Below are 25,191 nucleotides of genomic sequence, written 5' to 3' on the forward strand. Positions count from 1 at the left end.
GCTTACACCTTTCTTTTCCCCTGTCCTCACCCTCACAGTCAAGCAGATTTCCAAGAGAGCAATTCAGCATCCTTTGCCTAGAAGTAAGGAGTCACCTTTCCGTAGGAACTTTGTCCCATTTCCAGGACTCTTAAGCATACAGGAATTCCTGTAAAGAAAGCCAAGTATTCTCCAGGAAAGTGTGTCTCACAAAATAGGACAGATTCTGTGTGATGGAAATTACGTCCAGGAAAAATCAGGGTGGGTTAACAGTGGTGTAATGGAGGGGAAAAAAAAAAAAAACAACACACAACAAAACATCAAAGCCCCAAAAGCCAGAATAAAGAGCTTGGCCATCAAGTACTGAGACCAAATGTCATTTGCAATTAATTGCTATAATAAGGACAGCTGCCTTCCTAATTGATTTCAGCTTCTTACTAAGGGATCAGTGCTGCTAATTAGTTTGCATGTAAACTTCAGAGGACATGAATAATCAGAGTTTAGCAAGCTGCACCAACCGTAACTAATCCTTCTAGCTCTTCTGCAAAGAATACATAGTAAGCAAATGTTGTCCCCTGCCCAGCACCACAGATGGAGCCAGGACTTATTGCTCCAGCTACTTTTTTCCACTGAGATGCTACAAAGCACTCAGAAGCATGCAGAACTGGCAACCTTGAAGTCACTTTTGAAGGAAGTCAGTTTCCTAGTTAGAATAGGAGCAGTGTGATAGCTCTGTCATCAGTACTGTAAAGAAGATGATATTTAGCTGGAGTTCCCTGCCTGCTAAGCAGCTGTTTCAGGATCCATGAGTAGCCAAGTATAATTTACAAAACCCCAAGGCTGTTCTAAGTTGGCATCAGAGTCTTAACGTACCTTGATCAGCTTATAGACCACGGAGTTGCAAGGGTAGTTTAAAAACTGCCATTACTTCATCACTCTGGTTTTGTGCTAACCAGAAGTCAACCAGAGTAAAAGATCTGGCCTAGACCCTGTATCAGAATAAGAAGTGGAAATAGCCTTTCCCTTTCCCTTTGCCTTTCCCTTTCCTTCTTCCTGTTTCTTTGTATTAACATTGCTTTGATTTTCCTGGAAGTCACTGAGGTCTGTGTGTTCATAGCTAGAGACTGACTTTATTTCTGACTGTATTAATGCCCTATTCTTGGCTGGAACAAGACGTGTTGATCTAGATTATTGCTAATTAAATGATGGTCAATACAACATCAGCCATTCCCTAAACACTTCCAAACCTTAAAAAAGCCCATGTGCCCCTCCCTGCCATGCAGCTAAACAAATCCATGCACGTAAATCAGAGGAATAAAAGGAAATAAACCCCAGACCCTTCAGACCCCAAACTAATTTTAAAATTACTATTAGTGAAAGCCTATGTTGCAGTGCAGTCCAAGGTGGTCTTTGGATTTTTTTCAAAAAGGCAAAAAAATCCTTCAGATGAAAAATGTTGAGGAATACAGACTTTTATTGGAACAGCTGCCTAGGGACAAGCTCATTCCAGCCGTCCTTAGTTCAGATATTTAGTAGATCTAGCCAACCACATGTGGTTGCTAACATTTGTGATAACGGATCACCTGTCTGCATACTGCACCTTTCTGTAAGGTGACCATTTGCTAGAATATAGATTTTTTTTAAAAAAAATTATTTCTCTGGAAGATGAGAAGATATATACCGAACAGAAGGAAGCTTCAAAAATGGTGGGGAAAGCAGAGGAAGATTCTATTTTACAAATCAGTGCCCTCTATTTTGCTAACTGAAAAGCAGAAAGAAACTGAAAGGATCTGAAGTTCAGCTGAACTGTTTTTTTCTAATACTCTGATCTGTTATCCCTGAGAAAGTATAATGAATAGATTCAATAGGGTCATAAGGTGTTAGGTGTGAACACAACCCAAGTTTCTTCAAGGCAGGCAAATGAAGTCAGGGTGAAGTTGCTGGCTACAACTGTTTACAATAGTCAGGGACTGCTAACTACCTTTAATTGCTGGCAGATGATCAATGTTTTGGTGGCAGGAAATTTAATCTAATTCTGGCTGATTCTGTCTCCCTTGCCTTCAGGGATCTGAGTTTGAGTTGGGCTGTTATCTGAAAACGGAGTTGCACTTTCAAAATGTTTGAGAAATACCAAGCAAAACTAAAGGGAGAAATGAGACAATTCCTGTAAATTTTCCACATTTTTTTACTTTTTTTCCTTCAGTTGCAGTAATCTCTGACTTCTGCTTTCTAAGAGCTTATAAACCTTTTCTCCTTTCTGAAGATCAAATGTCTTTTTCCTCTTTCCATCTCTGTTATCTGAGTTGCAGCAAATACTGATGGCTTTTCTTTCAGGCTTACATGTTCCCGTGACAGCGAACAACTTGTGCAGACCACTCACTATATCTTAACCAGTACAGGAGAGAGGGTTATAATGGGCTTGAGAAGCCCATGAAAGAGAAGGAGCTGTGAACAGGAAAAACACAGGGAAAAGGGTGAGATTGAAATGTGCCATCTCCAGAAAGGTCCAAACCAACATCTTACTATGATGGATACAGATTTGAATGTAGTTGTAGTTCACCTAAATTCTGTGGTGTGGGCCATTTTTTAATATGGAAATCAAATCTTTTTATTTAAGAACAATTGGTAGAAGTAGTTTGATAGCTAGTACATTGATTTAAGGCATTGTCAAGGAACATTATCTTCATGTTGGAGGCCATAACTTCCATTGACTGCACAACTCTTACAGATCTGATAAGGCTTATGTTCTAGGAACCAGTTTATTTACTTTTAACCAATTTTTTTTTTCAACTGAGAAGATACACCCACCAAAAATAAATGTTTGTACTGGGTTTGTAGTGGCAGCTAACTAAAACATATTTTTCCATGGTGTCGGGAATGCTGCAGAAAAAGAAGTACACCAACACAGATGCAAGCTAACCTTAATAGCAGTAAGTTCTGTCGCAATTTCACTCAAACATCTGCATGCATGAACATGTGCAAATGCATACATGCACACATAGGTATGTACACGCATTATGATTCATCAAGTGGAAAACAGTCTTGTGGCATTAATAGTTTTAATTTGTGATTAATAATGAACATTATTTCAGATGAGCATTGTCCAGGTCCCTGCTTTTTTGAAGTTCAAAGCAAGTTCTCAAACTGCTGTATTAACACATTAAAGATGTGGGTTAGGATTGAAAAGCTTTAATCTGAAATTTATATATCCCTGAATTGGGGCATAGTTCCATCCTTATTCATCAGGAAGTCAGTGGGAGTGGAATCCAGCCCTTCGATCCGATGGTGTGGTTTCAGCACAAAGACAAAAATAATTTTAGAAGAATTTTAGAAGAATTACATTAACTGAAAGAACATATGTGCATGTCTGTATTGTATTGACTATATATGCCTCATTTCAGCCCCGCAGCGACAGGGGGCAGAATTTCTTGTGGCTCTTTGATAAGTAAGGATCGTGGTGGTTCCATCACCATGCTACATCCAATGTCAGTGTATAGTAGTAATACTGCTCTGCATGTCACACTCAAGATGCTCAAAACATTGTGTGGTATTTCGGAGACTGGGAGACATGCAGAAACAATCTCTATAGGGCAGGTATGAAAGTCTTGCTAGTTCTGTAGCCTGTGGTGACTGAGCAGAAGTCTTTGACCCTATAGTTGCACTGGGTGGTGGTGTCAGGCAAGGCATGCAGCCGAGCTCACAGAGCCATGGTGTTTAATCTCATTGTCAGATGGAGCAGGCAGCCGGGCACTGGGTCTCCTCTCACAATGGGCACTTTTGTTGTTAGATTAATCAACCCATGTCCTTTTGTTCTGACAAGGGATCTAACAAACAGTTTATATCTCCAGAGGTGGAGCAACATCTCACAGAAGCTTTTGCTTCTGCCTTCTATAAGGAATCTTTTTTTGAGCAGCAAATAATCTATTTGTTTTTGTATGTCCCTTTCCCCTTGTCTTTTTACTTGTTACTATTAAGGGCCCTTATACATAGATAATACTATAGCTTTTTGGTTTTGCCCTTGGTCATCAGAAACTAAAAATGCTTATAGAACTAGGCAGGTGATTGCTTTAATGGTCTTATTCCTAAATTCAGAAGGAGCTGACTTTGTAAATGTGTTTGTGCTGTCTTGGGATGTAGACCTCATGTGATACACTGCTCAGAAAGAGAAACATACCTTTTTTCTTTCTTGGTAACTTTGGGATGACTTCTGGTTTTGCTGTCCCCTATAAGCTAAGACACCAAAATAGCTTCTATTAAGTGTTGCCTCTTGTGCGAGGGCATTGCTCTGCAAAATCAAATATTTTTTACAAACTGCAACACTTTTCAGTTTTCACTGAAGTATCTGCAGCTCAGTATTTAATAATAAAAAGCTGGCTTCTCTGGCATCTTTCATCCCAGGCTGTTACTAATACAAGTATTGAATTATATAACACCAGAGTTTAATGTACTTTTTTGTTATTGAGGAAACAGAGTCACAGAAAGAATCAGTGATTTATCTAGATTCATTTACTGCTGACTAAATGTCGAAGCATGCAGCAGAATTTGAATTCTATGTCCTTTATTTTATTTAATATATCACACATTTCTCCTACAGCCAGTAATAGAAACCAGGAGTTGTGCTGTAACCATTAGACAATGCTCTGTCAATGGAACATCCAGATGCTGCGGTGAGAGGGGGGGGCAGCTTTCACATGGGATTATGAGGAGTGTAAGAAGCAACATATGTAAGGAACAGCAGATATTCTTTTTTTATCTTAACATTTATGGTGGTTAGATCATTCTGGTCCCGCGGCACAAGCTGTTTCCTGCTGGGCACTTTCTTGTGTTTTGCATGTTCTTGTTTTGTGTGTGCGGAGCAATGGAGCATCACTTTAGCTCCCCCCAAGCCCTGGTTTCTCTCCATCATTGGTGTCTTTGCCATTCAAATCCCCTTCCGCTGCAGCACCTTACCCTGTTGTCTTGCAGACACTCTGCTTGTTTTGAATATATCAGAATAACCTTAGCAGAGGCATCAGATGGATGACCAGCTTTGTCTTGAAGATGAGTGTTTTGTTAACTTTTAACTAATGAACAGACAAGGGCCATTTATTTTGGTTACACTGTATCATAATAAATGGTACAGTGTGCTAAGGTGAGAAGGGAGATAGTGTTGGTAATGCAAGCCTACCTAACCCTTGTCCCTTGGCCTGCTGCTGCAGGTTAGTTTCTAGGGCTGGATACAGGTCTCTGGTTCCAGAACCTTGGCTGGAGGAAGGAGAGGGAAGCAAGAGAAGGAATCAGTTAATCGTCACCACCTCTCCTTTCAGCTCTTCTTTCCTCTTCCAATGAGAAACTGGGAGGATAGAGGGGAGAAGGGGGGACCAAGACAGTTAGGTGGAGCTTGCAAGGTGGATATCAGCTGCAGAAGTACCTGGCATGCAGAAGGGGGAAACAGGGAGTAAAGGGGCAGGGACTTGGAGGATGAGATGAAAAAAGTAATAGGCAGAGGTGTGAGCGGAAAGTGAGGATTAACAGACCAATGGAAACGTGTGAACAGAGGGGAGGACTGATGGAATTATCTCTTCTGCCATGCATCACATGTAGTTTGCATGTGTAAATCATATAAAACTTTCCCAGGCTTTATGCTGAGAAAGGCAGGCGCATAGTACAGCTCATGCTAGAGGAACACTGATGGGTCCCCGTGGTTTAATACAAGGCTAATAATGCTGAAGATTATAATTTAGTAATGTGGCTAAATGGCTACTTTGCTTGCAGGGTAGAAGGTATACATGCCAGTAGTTAGCGGATACCGACTGAGCCTGTTTGTGAAGGACCATTAGCATTAAAAGGGCTGGAATCACCTTTTGGTTTGTACCCATGTCCTTTTACCATAGGACCAAAGAAACAAAAAGACATCACATTGACTTGCTAGCAGTGTGTACCCATTCTGTGCTTATTGTGCCTTGGTGTATGTGAAGGCAGAGAGGACAGGACAGTGGTGACTTGGTCTCATCTTGTTTGGTTTGGCCTGCCAGTTTGAAGGTGATATTTTTCCCCTGTAACTTGCTTTCTCTGGGTGTGCCGTTAAATATATACATATTTGTATATACATGACTTTGTCTTGTGATATGTGTTGATTGGTGTTGTCATCATGAGAGTTCAGTTATTGTAATGAAAACAAATGACTTACATGTACAGAGAGCAAACCATATATTTCCATGAGTTAAAAAAAAGAGAGAGAGAGATTTTGCAGATGGTGTTCCTGTCTCTGAATTTCAGCGTTACTGTTTAACAGAGAATGCAGTTGCTTCCACTGCAGACAGCAACACACACGAGGCAGACAACTCCCCCATATTAATCTAGCTATTAATATCAGATATAGTTGAAAGTGAAGTCAGAAAACAGAAAACATGCTAGAAACAGTGGTTTACACGGGATTAAAGCTATCTGGAGAATGACTGAAGAGGAAAAACTGGGAAATGAGGGCTTTTTATTTAGTTAAGTCATATCCTCTCCCTTAGAGGGAATAAAATCTCTTAAAGTCAAAATGACCCGAGTTGCCAGGGGATATCCCTAATCCTAATGCTGCCACAGGCCGCGGGCTGGGGATGGTGTGCCGCAGTGTACGGCACAGAGCACGGGGCTGAGGTGGACGCATTGCACCCCACCGGGCTCCCTGCCGCAGACGGGACCCTGCGCCCACGGTCCGGAGAAACGCGGGCCTCCGCCGCTGTTGCCTCCCCCTTCGCCGTGTAATAATTCCCACCTGCGCCGCGGAGGGTGTGAAGGACGCAAAAATAAAGAAACGCAACACCTGAAAGCCGCGAATGAAAAGCTGCGTAGAAGAGCGTTGCTCTCGTTCCCAAGGCACGTAGCAAACCGTCTCGTATTGCGATGGTTATCGCCTGGGTTGGAGGCGGCGAGCCCACCCCTCCCGCCGCTCCGGCTCCAGGCGCCACCCCGGGCAGCCCCGGTAGCTCCCGGTTCGCGGGCGCTCCTGCCAGGCCGGAGCTTGTCCCTTTAAGAAAGTGCAGCACAGTAGCAGGGGCCGGCCCTGCCTCCCGGAGGCTGCAGCGCTGGAGCGGGGCTGGGGAATGGGAAGCAGTTCCTGATCTGGGTCCGAGCGAGCGCACCCAGCAGCCGCAGCAGCAGCAGCCGCCGCCGCAGCAGCAGCAGCAGCCGCCTCTGCCACCGCCACCCCAGCTCCACTCGCTCAGCAGCATCCAGCGTGGGGATCAGCGCTCTGCCTGGCTCCCTGACACGGGGTGGACGTTCCTGAGCACTGAGCTCAGTTGCTGTAAAAAGCAAGTAGGAAAATATACAGCTGGATAAAATTGGTAAGTCAAACTAAAGTCACATCCTCCTCCCTGGGCTGCAGTTTTCCAGTCTCTTAATTTGTAATGTTTTTTCCAGGCCGCTTTTTTATTGTCTTCTAAGCAGAGCAGCTGGGAAAACATGGAGGCAAAATAAAAGTGTAACGAAACTTTGAGGACTTGTCACTGTTTGTGTTCCTATTTTCAAATCTTTCCACCTTGACGCTTTGCTGCAGGAGTGGGGAAGGGGAAACCAGCAAGTGCTTTTGTATGTGGGGGGAAAGAAAGCTGGTAAGAGTTGTAATTGGCTTTTCTTGCGGAGATGATTAAAGAGGGAGATTTGAAAAAAAACAAACAAACCCAAACTTTCAAGAAGTTTGAAGTGACTTGTCATTTACTTTTCCAGAGTAAAAACAAATCTCGTGTTAAACAGTTTTAAAACGCACTAGGATGTGTGCAGCAGGAATAAGAATCTTTTTAAAACTGTGCTATCTGTGGAAATCTGGATGCCAAGGTATTGCCGAGCAAATGTTGTATATGTTTGTTTAAATTTAACTAAATACATTGGCAGCTCTGGAAGAGCAGAGGCATTAAATGCCATTTTCTCTGCATCGGACAGAGGGCGGTGTTGCTGCATCTGGCATAACCTTCCCTGAAACAGGGAGTTGGTAAAAATTCAAGTGAAAAATCGAGTAGAGATAAGATGTTTTAAACAATTAAACCAGAAATTGTTCACACATGCAGAAAGCTACAGTATATAGTATACAGTTAGAGCAGTCAATGTTTTTAATTTTTATTCGCTTAATTAGGGAGGTGGGAGGTTTTTTGTTTGTTTTTTTAAAGCGATGATCTGAATTATAAAGAAAAATATAAATTCTGTTGATCAGCTCTAGAAATTACAGCCTGGTTATGATCCTGTTATCTTTTCTGGAATGTGTTGTGGGGTCAGCCTGGATAAAGAAGGGGAGGGAAAGCGTGGAATCTCTTGACAGAAACGTTACTTCAGTAATGGTGTGGGTCATGAGGAAGAACTCTCAGTCAGTGTTGATCAAGTTGCAGGCTGCAGTTAGGCATCTGATACGGGAATGTATCCTTTGTATCCAGCACAGATGCGTAGCAGAGGTTGGAGATCTATAAGCTGAATAATAAGACCCGTAAACCCTAATGACTGAACCGCATATTGTCAAGCAGTTTGGGGAAAGGGGGAGGGACACGTTCAGGTAGGCATACAGCTTTCTTCATAGAAAGCCCAATACCACTACTGGTCCAAGAGGCTGAAAATTGTGCCATATTCTACCCGTATTTAACAAAGAGTTAGAGAATACAGTAATAGACTGTCCTTACCTCCATGTGTGTATACTTGCTTATGCGTACCCTGGTGTGTATAATAATATTCTGCTGCTTTGCGGAGTAGGAATTTGGGTTTCCTTGAATCAAAGGCTTTAAAAGGAATGAAGATATTATTTTAACTAGTGCAGTTCTATTGTGAGTAGAGAAGGATCAGAGCTGTCGAGTTCCCGTCTGATACAACATCTATTAGAGCTTGATGTTTCTGTTGTGACCTGGGGCTTTGGTTGTGCCTTGAACAACAAGATGTTTCTGTCTGGCTTTATTCCTGTTACTTACGAATCACTTGCAGTGGAGTGGAAAGATTTGCAGGTTTTGAGTCCTTAATGTGAGACATGCTGGGCAAAGCAGATTAAAAGAACTGAATGACCATATGGAACGCAGTCATTCAGACTCTCAATTATTATACCTCATTGAAAAGTTTAGACTGCTATTATCTCTGCTGAATCAATGGAGTGTGTGAGCAGAAGGCAACTTTCTTACCTGCAAGAGACAGTTAAACAGTTAGGGTGAGGCAGTGCATCCTTGGGATATTAGTAGTTTTTCAGGGAAAAAATAGCCATTTCTTTATACTCCTTGTGGTTCATTAGACATCCAGGTGTGAATGGCCCTTTGAAATGATTTACTGGATCAGAGGAAAGATTTCCCTCTTCATCTCTGAACTAGCAGGCACCAGTCAGATGCCGGACTGCTGCTTCAGTAACTTACTGAGGAATCTTTTTCACTTTCTTTCAAGTAGACTACTTGATGGGATTACTCAGCTGTCCCCCGTGTATTGTGCAGGACATGCTGGACCCCTGGGCAGTGGAGCAAGTTCATTGAGAATGATAGAGCTATCAGACATCCTGAGACACATTTGGACCTAGCAGATGCTTGTCTTGGTAGGAGGCTAATTTATTCACTGAAAGCGTGTCTCGTCCACTGTCACTGACGTTCAGCTAAGCTCTTATCAGTTGCATCTCCTCATCTATTTCATTTGTCTGCATGACATGTTTAATATGATAGTTATTTGATTTCAGTTCAGTTCTCCTACTTGCTTATTTTTCAAATTAAAATCTTTGCTTCACAAAAGGAAGAGACAGTTTGATGTGCCTGATCCTATTTTTACTGTGTTGTTTGGAAATTCACTTTATTATGTGTTTTATTTTGCTCCTGAGTGTTTTTCTTTGAGTTACTTTGTATCTGAGAGTCCACACTGTAAGTCTGTCCGTGGCTGATGCTGAGGTCATACAGCTAACTCCTGCAGTCTCCAAAACATTAGCTTAATATGACATATGTGTGTGATATTTAAAATGTGAAGAAATCCTCCACCTATATTTATGCCAAATTAAAGAAACGGAGCTTTCTTGAATAGCATTTTTCACTGGAGACTGCTCTTTTCAGTAGATAGTTACGATGGTGGTGGTGCTATAAATTCTGTGCCTGCCATTGGAGTGCTTGTCTACTACTTACTTACACTGACAGTAACTCTGCTGAGTGAGTCTAGCCAGAGCAAGACTCATGGTTACTCAATAAATTACTGACAGTTTGGTTTCTAATATTATTGGTCATTGTTTTGCAGAGCTTCAGGTTCTTGTTGTTAATTCATCTGTGAGCACCTTATCATAGTCTACTTAATGAAGCCTACTGCAAAATCCTTTCTCTGAGAATGTTTCTGGCTTCATGTAGTGCAGGATGTTACCACAGGTTATGAAGGCTTGTGATGCTCACATAGCTGAGATGAACCTGGCCTTATTCTCTGTTGTAGGTAAAGCCTCTTTTTGCTTTATATAACAGAAGCAGGATCCCAACTTAAAACCTCAGTTTCATATCAAAGACTCGCTGTGCTGATAGCATAGTAACCTGCCTTGTTCTTTGATAACACATTTCATAGACAATTTTTTACACTGAACAGTGATAGAGGTGGTTTTATGTCTGATTTATTTGCCTGTCTCTACTTTTGCAATCATTTGGAATGCCACATTTTCCATCATACAAGGGATATGTCTATCAGTGTAAGTGGAGACCTCTCAAGTCCTTGTCCTGTGCAACATCAAAAATGTTGACTTGCAGAGAAGGTGGAGGAAAGTAAATAAGATTTAATGGCTCTGAAAGTGGAGGTGGAAAGGAATTATTGCAGGAATGTGTTCCCCAAAGAATAATTTCAGTGGAGTAGATACCCGTATGCAGCTAGTCCCAACTCTTCCAGACAGACTATGTCAGATCTGCCAATGCTCATGTGCATGAGCCTCTTCGAAGGAATTAATTTATTTCCATCTTCACAAATGTACAGCTGTTATCTTGTGTCTGAGACAGTTGATGACTGCGCTGTTCCTTTTTCTTATCTGTAGTTCCAAAGTTCTTTTATTCTTAACCAGATTCATCAGAATCCTTGGAAAACTTCAATCGCTCTTTTAATCTCAATCCATTTTTGAGAGTATTATTTCTTAAATGTAAAAAATAACGAACAAGAAGTCTTTAAAGAACTTCTAGGCACTCTACCAGTTTAATTATACTTACAAAAACATGGTAGTGACCTAATATATCATTAAATAATCACATTTAAATACTGCACTGACCTTGCCAGCCAGTAAATCAAAGCAATGGCGAAATCCCTTTTGTTCTCTTTGCTACACCCTGAAACCTGTGAAATAATCTTCTGAGCACTTAGCAAAAGTATGTACCAAGTTGATGTGTTTTGGAGCATGAAATGGGGAAAAGACGTAGGAATTTCTAGATTCCTAGGGACCAAAAAAGGCCCTGCTGAGATCCCCCCTTCCTTTTTTATAATCGGATAAGTTCAAGAGACCATGGATTGTAAAGGTTCCATATGAGAAGAAAAGACAAAGTGGCAACTGGCAGTGCTGTTATTTAGTGTGGGCTGCACTTCTCAGTGCCTTCATTGGAAAGGATAAGTTTTATATGCAGGGCTGTTGCTTACCATCTTGTCAAATTGTCCTTTTTGGGGAGGGGTGGGGGGTAACTGATTCACAGTGCAACTGCTGACTTTTGAAGTGGAGCATAGAGCAAAAGCGGTTCTGAAGTCTTTGTCTGCATCATTTTTAGTTTCCTGCTCTCATGCATTGCTCTATTTGAGAAACTTGACATGGTGAGAAATGTGGATGAGCGGAACGAGCATCAAATAATGAACTGTCTTTTATGCCATGTGGTGTATAACGCAATATCCAGGTGCAGCAGGTAGGCTAAGGGCAGCCTTTGCAACTGCCCTTCCCAGTTCTTGTCACTTGTACTTCACGGTTTTTTTAGCTGGGTGTTCTGTCATTTAGCCAATATGATGTGTTAGCCAGATTGTGTGTCTAGCTCTGCAGCCTCTTTCTAGATGTATCGAGGCCTGTAACTACCTACATCTGTCTATTAACTGGCATGATCATATAGATGTGTTTATTTTGAAATCCACGGAAAGTACATGGAGAAACACTGTAATTTCATTTCTCCAAGAGAATCTTTTCCAGCAGCTGATGAAACCCAAGCTCATGCCAGATAAAAAGCTCTTGTGTTATCATTTTCAGTTAATTAAAAAAATAAACCCCAAATCCCTTACAGCGGCAGTTTTATAAACACTATGTGTGTGCATGCTCATGTATGTGCATGCCTACAGTAGTGCTTCACTCTCGTGTTGACAGCTTGTGCCTTTGACAGCAGGCTGGGCATTATCATATGCTTCCAGGTACAGGACTCAATGATGCAGGGGATGGACGGAGGATTTTGTTTTGTTTTGTTTTTCTTCGTGTTTTGTTTTTTTTTTTTTTTTTTGAAAATACGTCTTACTACAGCTGAAACAGACCCAAAATAAAGTAAAAGTTTCAATGTTTGCATCAAAATGGTAATTTTTTGTTGGTTTTTTTGAAAAAAAACATCCTAAAGGCTCAATTTTATCTTCTGGTAGGCAAACAAAACATTTTTCTGGCAGTTTTATACTTTAGTAAAATGAACAGTAACTTGATTAAATGTGCCAAATTTGTGTGTGCTAAAAGGCAGGAAGCTGGGTTTACTTGAATAGAAAGGTGCACTGGCAGCTGTGGCTGAACTACCGCTTGGCACCCACATCTATCTGTTAAGCACAGAGCCCAGTAAACTGAAGGATTATTATCTTTCAAAAATCTTGGACAGCTTCACCGGTGAGTTGGATTTCTTTTGTTTTCATTTTAAGAAGGCAAAATTAATTTCCTTTGGGTGAGAGCTGTTAAACTGACATCCCTGGAAGACCGCAGTCCCTTTGTTCAGCCACAGAACAAGTGATGCCTTGGACCACGGCTGAGTCAGCTTCCCCAATGCTGCTCTCTAGCTGTGCGTTTTGGTCCAGTCAGAGGATCAAAACTGAAGTTCAGCATCTTTCTGTTCAACTTCATTTTTTTTGGCCAGCATTGTCAGATTGCGAACAAGGGGCTGACTAGTTAGATTTGGGATGGCTTCTTCTGTAACCTGTTTAGGTTATGCCAACAGAAGTCCTTGTGATCTTTTTGTTTCAAGTGACAAATAATACTGTGGCAAACTCGCTCACTCATCAGGATGGCCTTGATCGATTCATTTCACATGAGGAGCCATCAAATGGGAATGGTTTTTGTTCATTATCCAGAATGGATTCAGCCTAGTGACCTGGTGGAAGGACACACTGTATGCCATTACCAGCCCTCTGAATCGTTCAATTGCCAGATGTGGTTTTTCAGTACTCTACTTGCATTACACAAGTCCTGTGTTTTTAGGCTCTGCATTTTTTCCCTGATTTGGAGGCCCTTTGGAAAGCTGCATGTGGGCTTTTGGATTAAGCTCATCTAGAAGTCAAAGACTGTGAACTGCGGACACTTCCTTTCAGACTGGAAGGTGGGACAGACGGAGCATGTATGGCAGTGGCACAGAGGTTGTGGTAGTACCTACAAGGATGTGTAAAAACTTTAGCACAGACTAAACTTTTTGGCAGGATGTTGTATTTAAAAAAAGAGATACTGTTTTTAAACATTATGCAAACTTTGTATTTTCATGTTTGTATGTATGTCTTCCCTTTTTCCTGAGGTTTAAACAATACCTGACTTTTAATCATATTCTCTAGAAAAAACATCTTTGATTTCTGTCTATAGAGCACTTGGTCATGAAAGTATATATTTGTACTGGAAGCTGTTTTTCACTCTGTGCTGGTTATTTTTTAATTACACATTACTCAGGTTATAGTGAAACTTGGCCAGGTAATTCCAACTTCCTGTTTCTTGTTCACTTCGCTAACAGTTCTTTCATCGTCTAATACTGTACAGCGTTTGGGTTGGAAGCCCTTCAGGGATTTATTTATATTGAACAACCTTTTTTTTTCACTTAAGAAAATACCCAAGAACAAATAATGAGTTCTAGTGACGTTAGGTGTTTTAGTCAATAATATTGTGCTTTTGCCAACAAGCCAGTGTCATGCTTAAGGTGGCTGACTTGTAGGTGAAATTAAAATGGAAAAATGAAAATGTACTCCAGCCCAGTTATTTTTCCCTGTTTCATTTATCTTGTCAAGACACCTTAGTTAGCTGGAAAGAAGGCAACTACCGCAGAGCTTTGACTTTGAACACAATAGAGAGAATAAGAAAGTGTGACTGTCGGGGTTTGGAGACCTATGCTCATGCTTGCTACTTTGACTTCCTTCATGTCCCAAGGCCCAGACAGTCAAAATAGCTCACAGTTACGTTTTCGGTTTCTCAGCCTGAGAATCAAATGACATTAATAGTCAAGCATCTAATGTGCAAAATTCTTGAGGAAAATATAGCATCTTGTACCTCAGCAATACTTGAACTCTCTTGAAAGTCTTGTCTCTCATCTTTGCTCGGTGGTTGACAGGAGTCTTTCCATATTGCGGAAAGAGTTGCTAATCTGCGCAAGGTGCTGTAAGATACTTTATGAAGAGAAACTTTTTTTTAATGCCCTTGCATGTTTTAACATTATTTCTTTGGGAACCAGAGCAAAAATCAGCAGGACTGGAGTTCCAGTACGGGGTACTTGCAATATGGCTGGTTTTCCAATCCAACCTTTAAGTTGTTGGGGTTTTCTTTCCTTCTAAAACTTTACTTGATTTACAAACCACTTTGACTCTAAAAATGTGCTAGACCAACAGGAGACCAGTGTATCATTCTCAGCACTCAGAATTTCTTGCAGGACAGCAGTCACAGGGGACTGGTGGGTTACCAAATAGGTCTGAGGACCGCTTTGTATGGAGCACAGCTGAAAAACCACCGGAACAAACCAGCAGCACTAAAAGAACTTTCTGCATTAAAAAACTTATGTTCTCTTCCGCTTCCTCAAATGCGAGAGATCAGATCTGGTAAACAGTCTTGGTGTGTGTGGACAGGGTTAGATAGCTACTGCTATACAACAGTATGTAGAAACCGATGTGTATTTAAGAATATGCATTTGGATGAATAATGGTATATGGATACATGTAGGTATGAGAGTGATCATTGCTTTGTAGTTGTACAGTTTGAAGGGCCTTAGGTGGATTTGATTCTATACATGGCTGCGTGTGTGGAAGGGATATACATGAAGTTATCATGCTACTTGGTTTATTGAGCCCCTTATCCCAGTGTCTGAAACTGTGATTTGTTATGCTGTGATATGATCCGAAATAGAACCACAACGCACTGTAGTGGGTTCTTTCAATCCCCTGGGAATGTTTGTCTGGCTTAAATGCATGAAACTGAAATGTGTAATACAGAGCTGCAGCTTATAGATCAACACTGACTCCATTTGCGGGAATGAATGAATACCTCATGTTTGATGTGCTACGGGAGAGTTCACAGATGACTTCTTATGTTACAGTACCGTATTTTTCATGCTTTTTCAGCTTCATGTGTTTTGCTTTTTCTTCTGTGTGTAGAATAGGGTGGTATTATCCTGGGTTTCTCAATATAGACATAGAATGTGAAAAGATTTCTCCCTGCTGACTCTTTTTAATGGTTTCAGAGACTTCTTTCCAATAAAATTTCAGTCAAGTCTGAAAGAGACAGGTGATTGTTTCTATACCCATCCACACATTTCACAGCTATAAACTTCTTTAACTTGGATTCTTCCTGAATGATTTGCTTTTTTAATTTTCCCACTTACCTACCCCTTTTTTACAGTTCCTTTGACAGCTTTAACCCCTGGATGCAGGTCTGTGAAGATAACTTCTCACAGTCTAGTCTAATGATTGCATGATAGGTGGGAGGGTTCATCTCCATACTGTTCTTTTCAGGCCATCATAGATATATAGAACTTTATTACTGATTCAGTCTTCACTTATGATCTAAATTTTTACCTGAAAATACTGAAGTCCCTACAGGTGGATAAATTCTGCTCAAAAAACCCCCCATAAATTTGCTTAATAAAGAAATCAGACTCACCCTTATGCTAGCTGCCCTGCTAATATTCTGGTTCTATTGCACCTCGTCTCTGGATTTTATTTATTTGTTTATTTATTTATCCTGTCTTGTCTCAGCAGAGGATGAGGTGTGCAAGGCTGAAAGAGACCTCCTGAGTCACGGAGTACAGCTTTTCTGTAATTGCAGGAAATTATGTTGCAGGATTCCCTTCGTAAATTTATCAATCTCTGTCTCAAAACTAAACGGCTTTTGCTCCTGTTGTTTCCTATTGGGAAGCCATTCAAGAACCTCACTCCTCTGATGTTTAGAAATCTGCTTCTAATTTCCAAACTAAATTTGTTTGTAGCCAGTTCATGCCCATTTGGTTTTGTGCCAACACTGGTCTTTAACTTTAATAGTTCTTCCCCTTTCTTACAATCCTCCTGTGATCTGAGGGGATTCTTGACTTTCCCACCTTCTGATTTTCCCTAAGAAGGGAAGATGATTAAAATTGTGCTTCTCTTTGCAATGTTCTTCATTATCAGTGTCATTGTGCCTTGGTTTGGTCTTGAGAGCTTTCTAGTCTTTCCAGGCAGTTCTCAGACAGACAGAAGCAGGAAAAGGTGGCTGTTCGCATTTTGCTAGATAGGCAGAGAATATGTGTAACTTTCTGGAAGTCTGGGGCTGGGAAGGTGAGACGGGGAGAAGGAGAAAGTGGCCTGCATGTTTTTGCATCTGTAAAAAGCTTTCACTGGGGACTTTGCGAAGAATGATTTGGGTCTGAGGATCTGGTGCCTGGGATACGCAAAGGCGTTGATCCAGTTCTTTCACCCAGTCCAGCTCTGCCATCCCTCTGTAAAAACCTGCTTGAAAGGAGCCAACTGATAAAACTTCTGGAGGGAATGCAGCTCGCAAATAAGTTTTTGAGGGCAGCTTTCCAGCTGTTTCTTCAGAAGGAATGAGGCAAGCAGCTCCCAGAGCCCCAGACGAATGCCTGGGATCTTTCTTCTTTGGAGCATGTGGAGAGTCCCTGAGAAGAGCTGAGAGTCCGCGGGCTGATGGAGAGATGAAGCCAAAGGCCTGTAGTGGGAACCTCCTGCTGTCAGGATCCCACGCTAAGCTGCCGTTGAGGGCGGGCATGGAGGGGAGAGAGAGCTGAGTAAGGTTTGCTGTGACCTTGATATGTTCTCATGCAGCTTCCCTCTCTGGGCAGTGCTCAATGGCATCATTTACAAGATTCCTCAAACGCCCTTAAACTCAGTAGAAAAAAATGCATGGTCCATTCAGCATGCTACTGTACTTTATACTATACTTATCAGCATGCTACTGACCTTAAAATGATATGATTAAGGTTGGATGTCTCTTATAAGACAGCTTTTTATTTAACAGTGTATCAAAATCAGGACTTTTTGTAGGGAAGTTCCAGTCTCAGTCAAACTGTCTGAGGTTTAGGGTGGAATTTTGGGGCAGGAGGACAAAAGCTGGAGAGAAGGGAGAGCCAAAACAAAAGATCTGGCTATTGGATTAGAGCAGATGGTAGGTAGTAGGTAGGTAGAGCAGATGGTGTGAGAATAGTGGGACTTCTCTTTGGATCTGCCAGCGTAAGGTGAATACGGTGGTTCTGAGCTCTTCTGAAGTTGGTGTCTGTATTTTTCTGTGTATGTTGAGTTATTTTTGGTTAACAAAGAAATTAAAACTTTTTTCTTCCCCCCCCCCCCCCCCCCGTGATGCAAAGGCAGGGAAAAAAACATTTCTCACCCAGTTCTAAGTAGAGCAGCTACATTCCAGGAAAAAAGTTGTTGCAATATGTTTTAAAAATTCAGCAGGACTGTAGCTAGGATAACTCTACCCAAGCAGTTTTTCCTCTATACCTTGTTTTATTGTCTCCGCTGCTTCTGCCATTAAGAGGTATGCACACACAGATATGGCAGCTTGCTGCATCGTGCACTGCTTGTATTCCCTCTGTGCTGGGAGTTTACCAAGTAAGATAGCTCTGGAATCCTCCTGGAATGAAGGTGCCTGGGACTGGTACAAAAGAATATTTGGGACTTGTTCACTGATCAGTAATTCAAAGTAACTGTCATTTCTCTCCTCCAACAGATCTATTTCAACAGTCTAAATCATTCATTGCATGAGGTACTGATGATCTGATGACCATAAGTAAATACATTTTAAATTGCCTTTGTTTGAAGAAGCAGAACCAGTCTCTTTCTTTTCTCTTCCATCCTAATGATCTCCAGCAGGAAGAGTCTAAGCTTACAGGTAAAGTATGTCTCTAGTCAGTGCCAGCATAGACTGAGTAGAGCTAGCTGGAGGTGCCCTACACCTAGTAGATTTTTCAGACCCCAGCATACTCTTCGGTTTTACAACAAGCCCTTGTTGTCACTCATTGGTTCTTTGTTCCTTTATAAAATATGAATGGTAATGATCCGCCCTACTTACGTAAGAAAATAGGCTGATTGAAAATCTTTCCATTTTTTGACTCGGAGTATATCCTTATGCTCTGATTGTATTTTGTGATGGTCTCCCAAGATGAAGAAGTGACATTAATTGTACTATACCTATACTTCTGTTCTCTCATTGGAAATGTGTGACAGAATCGGGAGAGGATGCCTGACCGGGCTCCCCGTGTTACCCAGGCACTCCTTCTCTCATGGAGGTAACGCAAGTTTCATGCAGCTCCCATGGTTCAGTCCAGAAAGCACAGTGAGGACTTTCTGAGCCCTGTGTGAGGCAATAGGTGCTGAAGGGTGCTGAAGGAGTTCTCAGGACACTAAAAAAGAGGAGGGTCCCTATGCTGTTGGTGCTTGGTCAGTGCTCATGAGGACTCAGGAGGCTGAAGTTCAGCCGCCCACCCAACTGTGTCTTCCTGGAGACTCTAGTCAAACATCAGTAAACAGTCCCTCACTGTTCTCTCTTTTTGGCTCCTCACTTACTGCACAGAAACTGAAGAAAAGGGTCATGACAAGCAAAGGTTGCTCTCTGAGTCCTGCTGATGATTCTTGTTAGAGTTCCTTGGTCAGGATTAGTTGTACTTTCTCCTTCCAGAATCCTGGGGAGAGGGTTCATACAGGACAGGCAGAGCCAGAAATAAATGTGCTTTTAAAAGGCAATATAATGTCCATAGAAGGAAACAAATGGCTGGATTCAGCTTGCAGGAACGACAAAATTCTTTGCTGTTACCTTCTGCCCCAACACCCTCCCCCCCGCCGGCAAATGTGATCTTGAATACATTTAATAGGCTCAAACTTTGAGAGCCTGATGCTGAGCATTCCTCCTGTGTTTTCTTTACTTTCTTAGTAAATATATACTTTTGTGATACACTGAACATACTGTGGTAATGTAAGGCTTGCTTGCAAGTGCAGCTCAGTTGCTTATCCGCAGCTCACAGTTGCCATTCATTCAGAAGGCCAAGGCAAATGACCAAAATTATCCTTTTCCAATGGGGCAACACTGCCAGGAAGAAAAGACGTACCTGAAAGCTCCGAGGCATATGGCAGCACTAATGCTGGGGAAAGGGGTGTCTCTTTTCAGAAGTAATGCAATAGGTGGTTTAAACAATGATATGACGAAGAAAGGTAGTCAGGTCTGAGCAGAAAACAAATACTTTTTAATTAAAGAGGTCCCCATATAATGAAAGGTTTTTGTTGTGGGGTTTTTTTGTTGTTGTTGGTTTTTGGTTGGGTTTTTTTTTTTACCATCTAGCTCTTGATACATAGCCTTGATGTAGCCTGAACAAGATCCAGATGTTTTGTTTTAAAAGAACAGCATCTTCATTTACCAAATCAAGACGTAGTGCTTTAAATTGAAAGGCTAGTTAAATAGTCAAAAGAGAGTATTATAAAAGTTTCATTGTTAAAGAGGCTTTCCGTTACAATGATGTTTTTAGTAGCACTGTTTTTAGACTGGCTTGGGTTTTTTTGGGTTTTTTTTTTGGGGGGGGAGGGGGTGGCTCTCTGATATTAGCAACCTGAGATTTCGTTTCCAGGTGATCTTTGTCCTTCTGTTCAATGGGATATCTTTCTATTCTGAATAAGGACCTTTGCTAAAATGTTTTTGTCCATGCCCTTCTTGTTATCTTTTCCCATTGTGTATTTGAGATATATTCATGGGAGCTTTGTGCACAGCTGACTGCTTGGTCACTTCTGACGTGCTTCCTGGTAACACCACCAAAGGCATTTAATATTTGTAATGTAAAAGGCAGGATTGCCCTTGACTTATTGACAGCAGTCAATGCCAAGTCTGGAGTCAGAATGGCCACAGCTGTTATCAGGTGTGGAGGTAGGAAAAATCTCTTGGTGGATCTCATACAGGACTTTATTTAATGTGTGCTATATAAAGATTATGCCTCTGAAACACAATTGAATTTCACAGTTAAGATGGGAAATGGACTGGATCTATTCATGGTGGCTAAGGAAAGAGTTGGCAGTTAAACAAAGCTGGCGAAAATCTGGTTCTACTGATATGCTTTAGAGCTTTGCCACTGACTTTGTTCTGACTATTTGTTATGCAAGATTGAAGTTTAGCTGTTTCACCATTATTATCTTCTTGATCAATTATGTGAGTCTGACATTCAGACCTTGCTTTTGCTTGAAAATATTTCGATGACAAACGTTGAACTTGCTGTATGTGCTTAATACATAAAACAAAGATCTGGACTATACATAGACAGCACTGTTAGGTTATGAAATTGGCTTTATCTGGGCACTATTCTGATTTTTCTTGTGAAGTAAGAATATTGGTAATTCTGGAAATGAACATGTTGCCATTTCAACATTGTGCAGATGGGTACAATTTCCTTAATTAAGTTCTCTCATAATCAGCATGTAGTTCTGCCTCTGATCTTTTTTTTTAACTCATTACCAAGTCTTAATTTGTAGAGAGTTTCCTTTTTAAGTGGTTTTAAATGGAGTTCAGCTTTCCTGAGGCAGGCTGCAGTGCCACTTTCTGGGAAATGTTTACTGGGTCTTTTCTTTATCAACATGAACTATACCCTGCCCAACCTGTCTGAACATAGTCGGGTTCTGGGTGTGTTCTGTAACCAGAGAAGTGAAAATTGATGGTACTTTACCCTTTCTTACAAATGAATAAATATCTCTTAGTGGCATCTCTGGGCCCAACCTGAAAAAAAAAGATCTGTCTTATCCCAGTTCCTTTGAACAGCCCAAAAGCAGCTCTTCTTCATTCCCTTTTGTTTTAACTTCAAACATAATTATAATTTAATTATGAACACGTTCTCTTATGCAGACAGAGATCATGATGAGTAACAGATGGTACTCCAGTCTTACCTTTCCAAAGCAACTTGCAGAAGAAACTATGCATTACTGCACACTCTAGTCCTTCTTCAAGAGAATAGCAGAGGGACTTGGGGATCCTGACTTGCTGACTGTATTCTTGGCTTTGGGATAAGGTAGGAGGGAATATAGTTTACCAGTTAGAGCAGAGGATGGGTGACTTGGATTTCTGGTTCATTAAGTGTATCCTCTGTGCTTGTCTGTGTGGTATGGAAGAGCAGTGTGTGATTCTGAAGACTGACTCGCTGCCTAATTTTGGTGAATCACCTAACTATTCTGGGTGGGATCCAGACCTCATCAGAGTTGGTGCCAGCACCCTTATTTTGGCTTCGCTGAAATCTATTCTTTCTCAGTCAGTGAGATTGATTTCTATGTAATCATCTTTTTTGGGGCTAGATTTTTATCAGTCAGTCGTCTTGGCCCTATGTGTCACAGATGCATGTGGTATTTTCCAAAATTTGACAGTCTGTTAACATTTGTTTCTCTCTCTCCTCTTTCTCTCCCTGCAAGAGTGGGTAGGCTTAAACTGGTGGACTCAATCCATTGAATTAGGCAGAGTCCCTAAGATGAAAGATACATAATACAGCAATAGAAATGGTCAATAAGTTTGAAAGCTCCCTTCCTAATTAAAAGGGATGAAATCCATCTCTTACGTTCCTTTATGAGACGGTAAGATTGTGTGTTTAGGTTAGAAGATTCAGATTGTTCCATGGAAAACTCTCACTCATCCTCACTTTTATCTTGGATGGATACACACGTGCACGTGTGCGCGCGCGCGCACACACACACACAGATACACGAGCTCTCCCTCCTTACAGTTCATGTACAATTGCCTAACCTCTTCAAATCATGCTGTACAGGAATGTGTTTCCCCTACCTTTCCCTGCCCACCTTAGCTAGAACCTAAGTGGCTGAGTTGTCCAAAATGAAACTTTTAGGGTACTTAAAATATACTCCTTTGTTTTTGATATCTTTTAAAAAAAAAAAAATCCAGAAAAGCTTCCATAAACTCCAGTGTCTCAATGTTACTTTTTCCTCCTTCACTTCTTTATTTTTCATCTCTCTGGTTGATGGAATTGGTGCACAGATTACGTCGAAGTGACCAGGGCAGACCTTTTACTTCTCTATTGGCTTCATATGTTCCCATTTCCATGGACTTAAGTTTCATTTAAAGTGTCCTCACCTTCTCTGTTGCTTCCAAAAATCTTGAACTGGATTTTTCCCTTGTCATGTCACAGACATTGTCTTGCCTCTATGGCATTTTTGTCTTGAGCTACCCTCTGCTGAAGTTTCACAGGCGTCAGATTCCCTGCTAAGTAGTGGGAGAAGGGTCTTTGAGAGCTCTACCTCTGAGAAGTACCACAGCCTTCTCAGATAACTGTGCTTGTCTGAATTTTACAGCCTTAAAATTCATATTAATCTCATGCTTGCTTGCGTTCCATATTTATCTGGTCCTGACTGACTCTGCCTGTCATTACCTTATGGTTTGTCTTTGTCTTTGGTCTCATTCTCTACTTTCAGCTGTCTGTTCTTTTCCAGGGGTTGTCTTTCATCTGAACTTGAATAGCTACTGATTTTTGCTTTTCCACATTTAACATTCTGATTGGGCCCTCTTGAAATATTTGTCGTCCCAGAATTTTTGGCTCTGGTTAGTCTTCCATTATCACCTTTCTTCCTTTTCTTCCCCATTTGACATTTTTCCCAGCTTATGCTTATCTGTTTGTGCATTCGGGCCTCCTATCTCAACCTTCCATGTAGAAGGTTCATTCTTCACAGGAAGAAAATACCCCTTCACATGTCACTTTTTGAGATAGTCTTTCTTAATGTGAGCTCTTAATTCTAAGGCAGTCTGCGATACAATAGCTGAGAAATATCACTGCTTTGATGTACCACCGAGAATGAATTTGAATAACAAAGAGCTTCTGAGAGCATCACTTGAGTGGATGAATTTACGAAGCCTGATGACTTAAACAGGCACTTGCTCTAGTAAACATTGCTATAACATACACAGTAATCTTACTCTTGGCCATTAACTTTTCATCCTGAAATAGTTTACAAACAACCAATTAATTTGGTGACATGGCACTTGTCTGTGAAATGATATAACTGCCACCGTACAGAGGCAACACAAGTTGATTCTGTGCCATGACGGGTACAGTACGGAATACCTTACAGTCTCCTTTTCTTCCATCTCTAACCATTAGTATGCATGTTAGCTGATGGTGAAATGAAGTTAAGGAAAGCAACAGCAACTTACCAGTGTAGTATTTTTGCACCACTGTTTAGGACAGAAAATGCATGATGCACACAGACAGACCTGAGCTAACTTTAGTCTGGGGAGCTTAGAAATCAGTGGCAGTAACACTGTGGTGTCTTGAACTTGAGAACATTAGCCACCTGTGTAAGTAACCTGACTTCTAAGCAGTCTTAGATAGCTTCTACAAAAGGCTCTGCTGTGATCCCTCAGTGCTGTTTTACCCAAGAAACCTAAATTAAAGTTAGAAGGGTGTGGCTTCATAAGCCACAGTCAGACCTTTCATTAACGCTAGAAATAACCATAATTTGTCATATAGCAAGTGGGTTTAAAAATACCTCACTGTCCTTTTTGGGGGACATATTTCATATGTCTGTCTTCATATTTCCTTGCTTTTACTGTGCATGAAGAGTCTCTTGTTCTTCCTGTTCCTCTGTGTACCCATGTCTGTGCACACATCTTTGTACCTTGAAGCTTCAGAGATATGAAGGGCTATGGTCAACTGTGGCATAAGTCCTTTGCATTAGCCTAGTTAGCATGCACTAACACTGACCCCTTCATCTAATGACTCCATCTGTCTCGGCTTCTCTGTTGACATAGTAGGAAACGCATGGAGGCGGGTTAGAAGTAAGTCACTAGAGGTCAGCAGAACAAAGGGGGGGGTTCTGCATAAACTTCAGTGGTCTAGACTTAAGGACTGGCAGTTGGAAAGCAAAAGATGAAATAACCAGTCTGCTTGTTTGGCTCCAGCTGTACAATTAAAAATCATAATAATACAGATACTATTGTCCTGCAAGTAGAGAATCCAAAACCAATAGCGATAAAGCTGAAAGAGCGTGGACATGAGTACAGATGTAAATGCCCAACCAGTCCTATGGTCACTGTGTAGTAACTTTGGTGTTACTACTGGACAAATGTCACATTGAAATCCTAACAATGGTAAAAAATCAACTGCATATCTTTTTGGCAATCTTGGTCCATATAGGTGGTTCTTCAGGAAGTAGTATCTAGGATGCACTCAGCTGGATGTTAAACCTTGATTGGTTTAACCAAATCCTCAGTTGAGCCGCCATAGACTCATGACAGAGCCCAGGTTGGAAGGGACCTTGAAAAATCATCTGATCCAACCTTTTATGGGAAAGGGAGTCCAGATGAGATTATCTAGCACCCTGTCCAATTGCATCTTGAAAACCTCCAGTGATGGGGACTCTACCACATCCCTGGGGGAGGTTGCTCCAGTGATTGATTGTTCTCACTGTAAAAAATTTCTTTCTTATATCAGGATGAACAGGTCTTTCATTTGTATTTAATGTCTGATTCTGGTAAACTTTAAGGATTACAAATGCATCTCTAGACATGTTCTTTTCTTCTTCTGAATGTCTTTATTCCTGTGCAGACTTTTTTCCTCTTTTTTTTTTTTTTTCCTTTTTTCTCCATCTCCCAGTGCTAAGAAATCCTTCAAAAGACAAAAACTTCCTTAAACCTTTACTAAACTCCTGGATGGTCGGGAGCTGCATTTTTTTCCCCTTCTCTTCTCCCTCCTCCTTCCCTCTCTCCTCCATGATAGCAAAGATCATGAACAGCATATATCTGAACTGAGTGAAAGTGGAACAGTTTCAGCAGTGCACATCTCTTTTCCCTAAACAGCGAAGGGTACTTTTGGAACAGGCTGTTCTGCAAACGTTCCCTTGATCCTGAAACCTGGTGTCTTTATACAG

At 41.2% G+C, this 25,191-nt stretch overlaps 1 protein-coding gene across 5 annotated transcripts in view; it reads left to right on the forward strand.

Moving 5' to 3' along the window:
- Positions 1–25,191, forward strand: part of DAAM2 (dishevelled associated activator of morphogenesis 2) — a 218,983-nt gene that overhangs the window by 22,496 nt on the left and 171,296 nt on the right. For 2 of the 5 annotated variants that reach the window (XM_076334382.1, XM_076334381.1), the window contains exon 1: positions 7,102–7,295. The exons of the other annotated variants lie outside the window; for them this stretch is intronic. The gene's annotated coding sequence lies outside the window, so the exon portion shown is untranslated. Of the gene's footprint in view, positions 1–7,101; positions 7,296–25,191 lie in introns of those variants that run through there. 5 annotated transcript variants of the gene reach the window in all.

This window comes from Aptenodytes patagonicus, chromosome 3 (genome assembly GCF_965638725.1).
Source record: "Aptenodytes patagonicus chromosome 3, bAptPat1.pri.cur, whole genome shotgun sequence".
In the NCBI taxonomy this organism is placed as follows: Eukaryota; Metazoa; Chordata; class Aves; order Sphenisciformes; family Spheniscidae; genus Aptenodytes; species Aptenodytes patagonicus.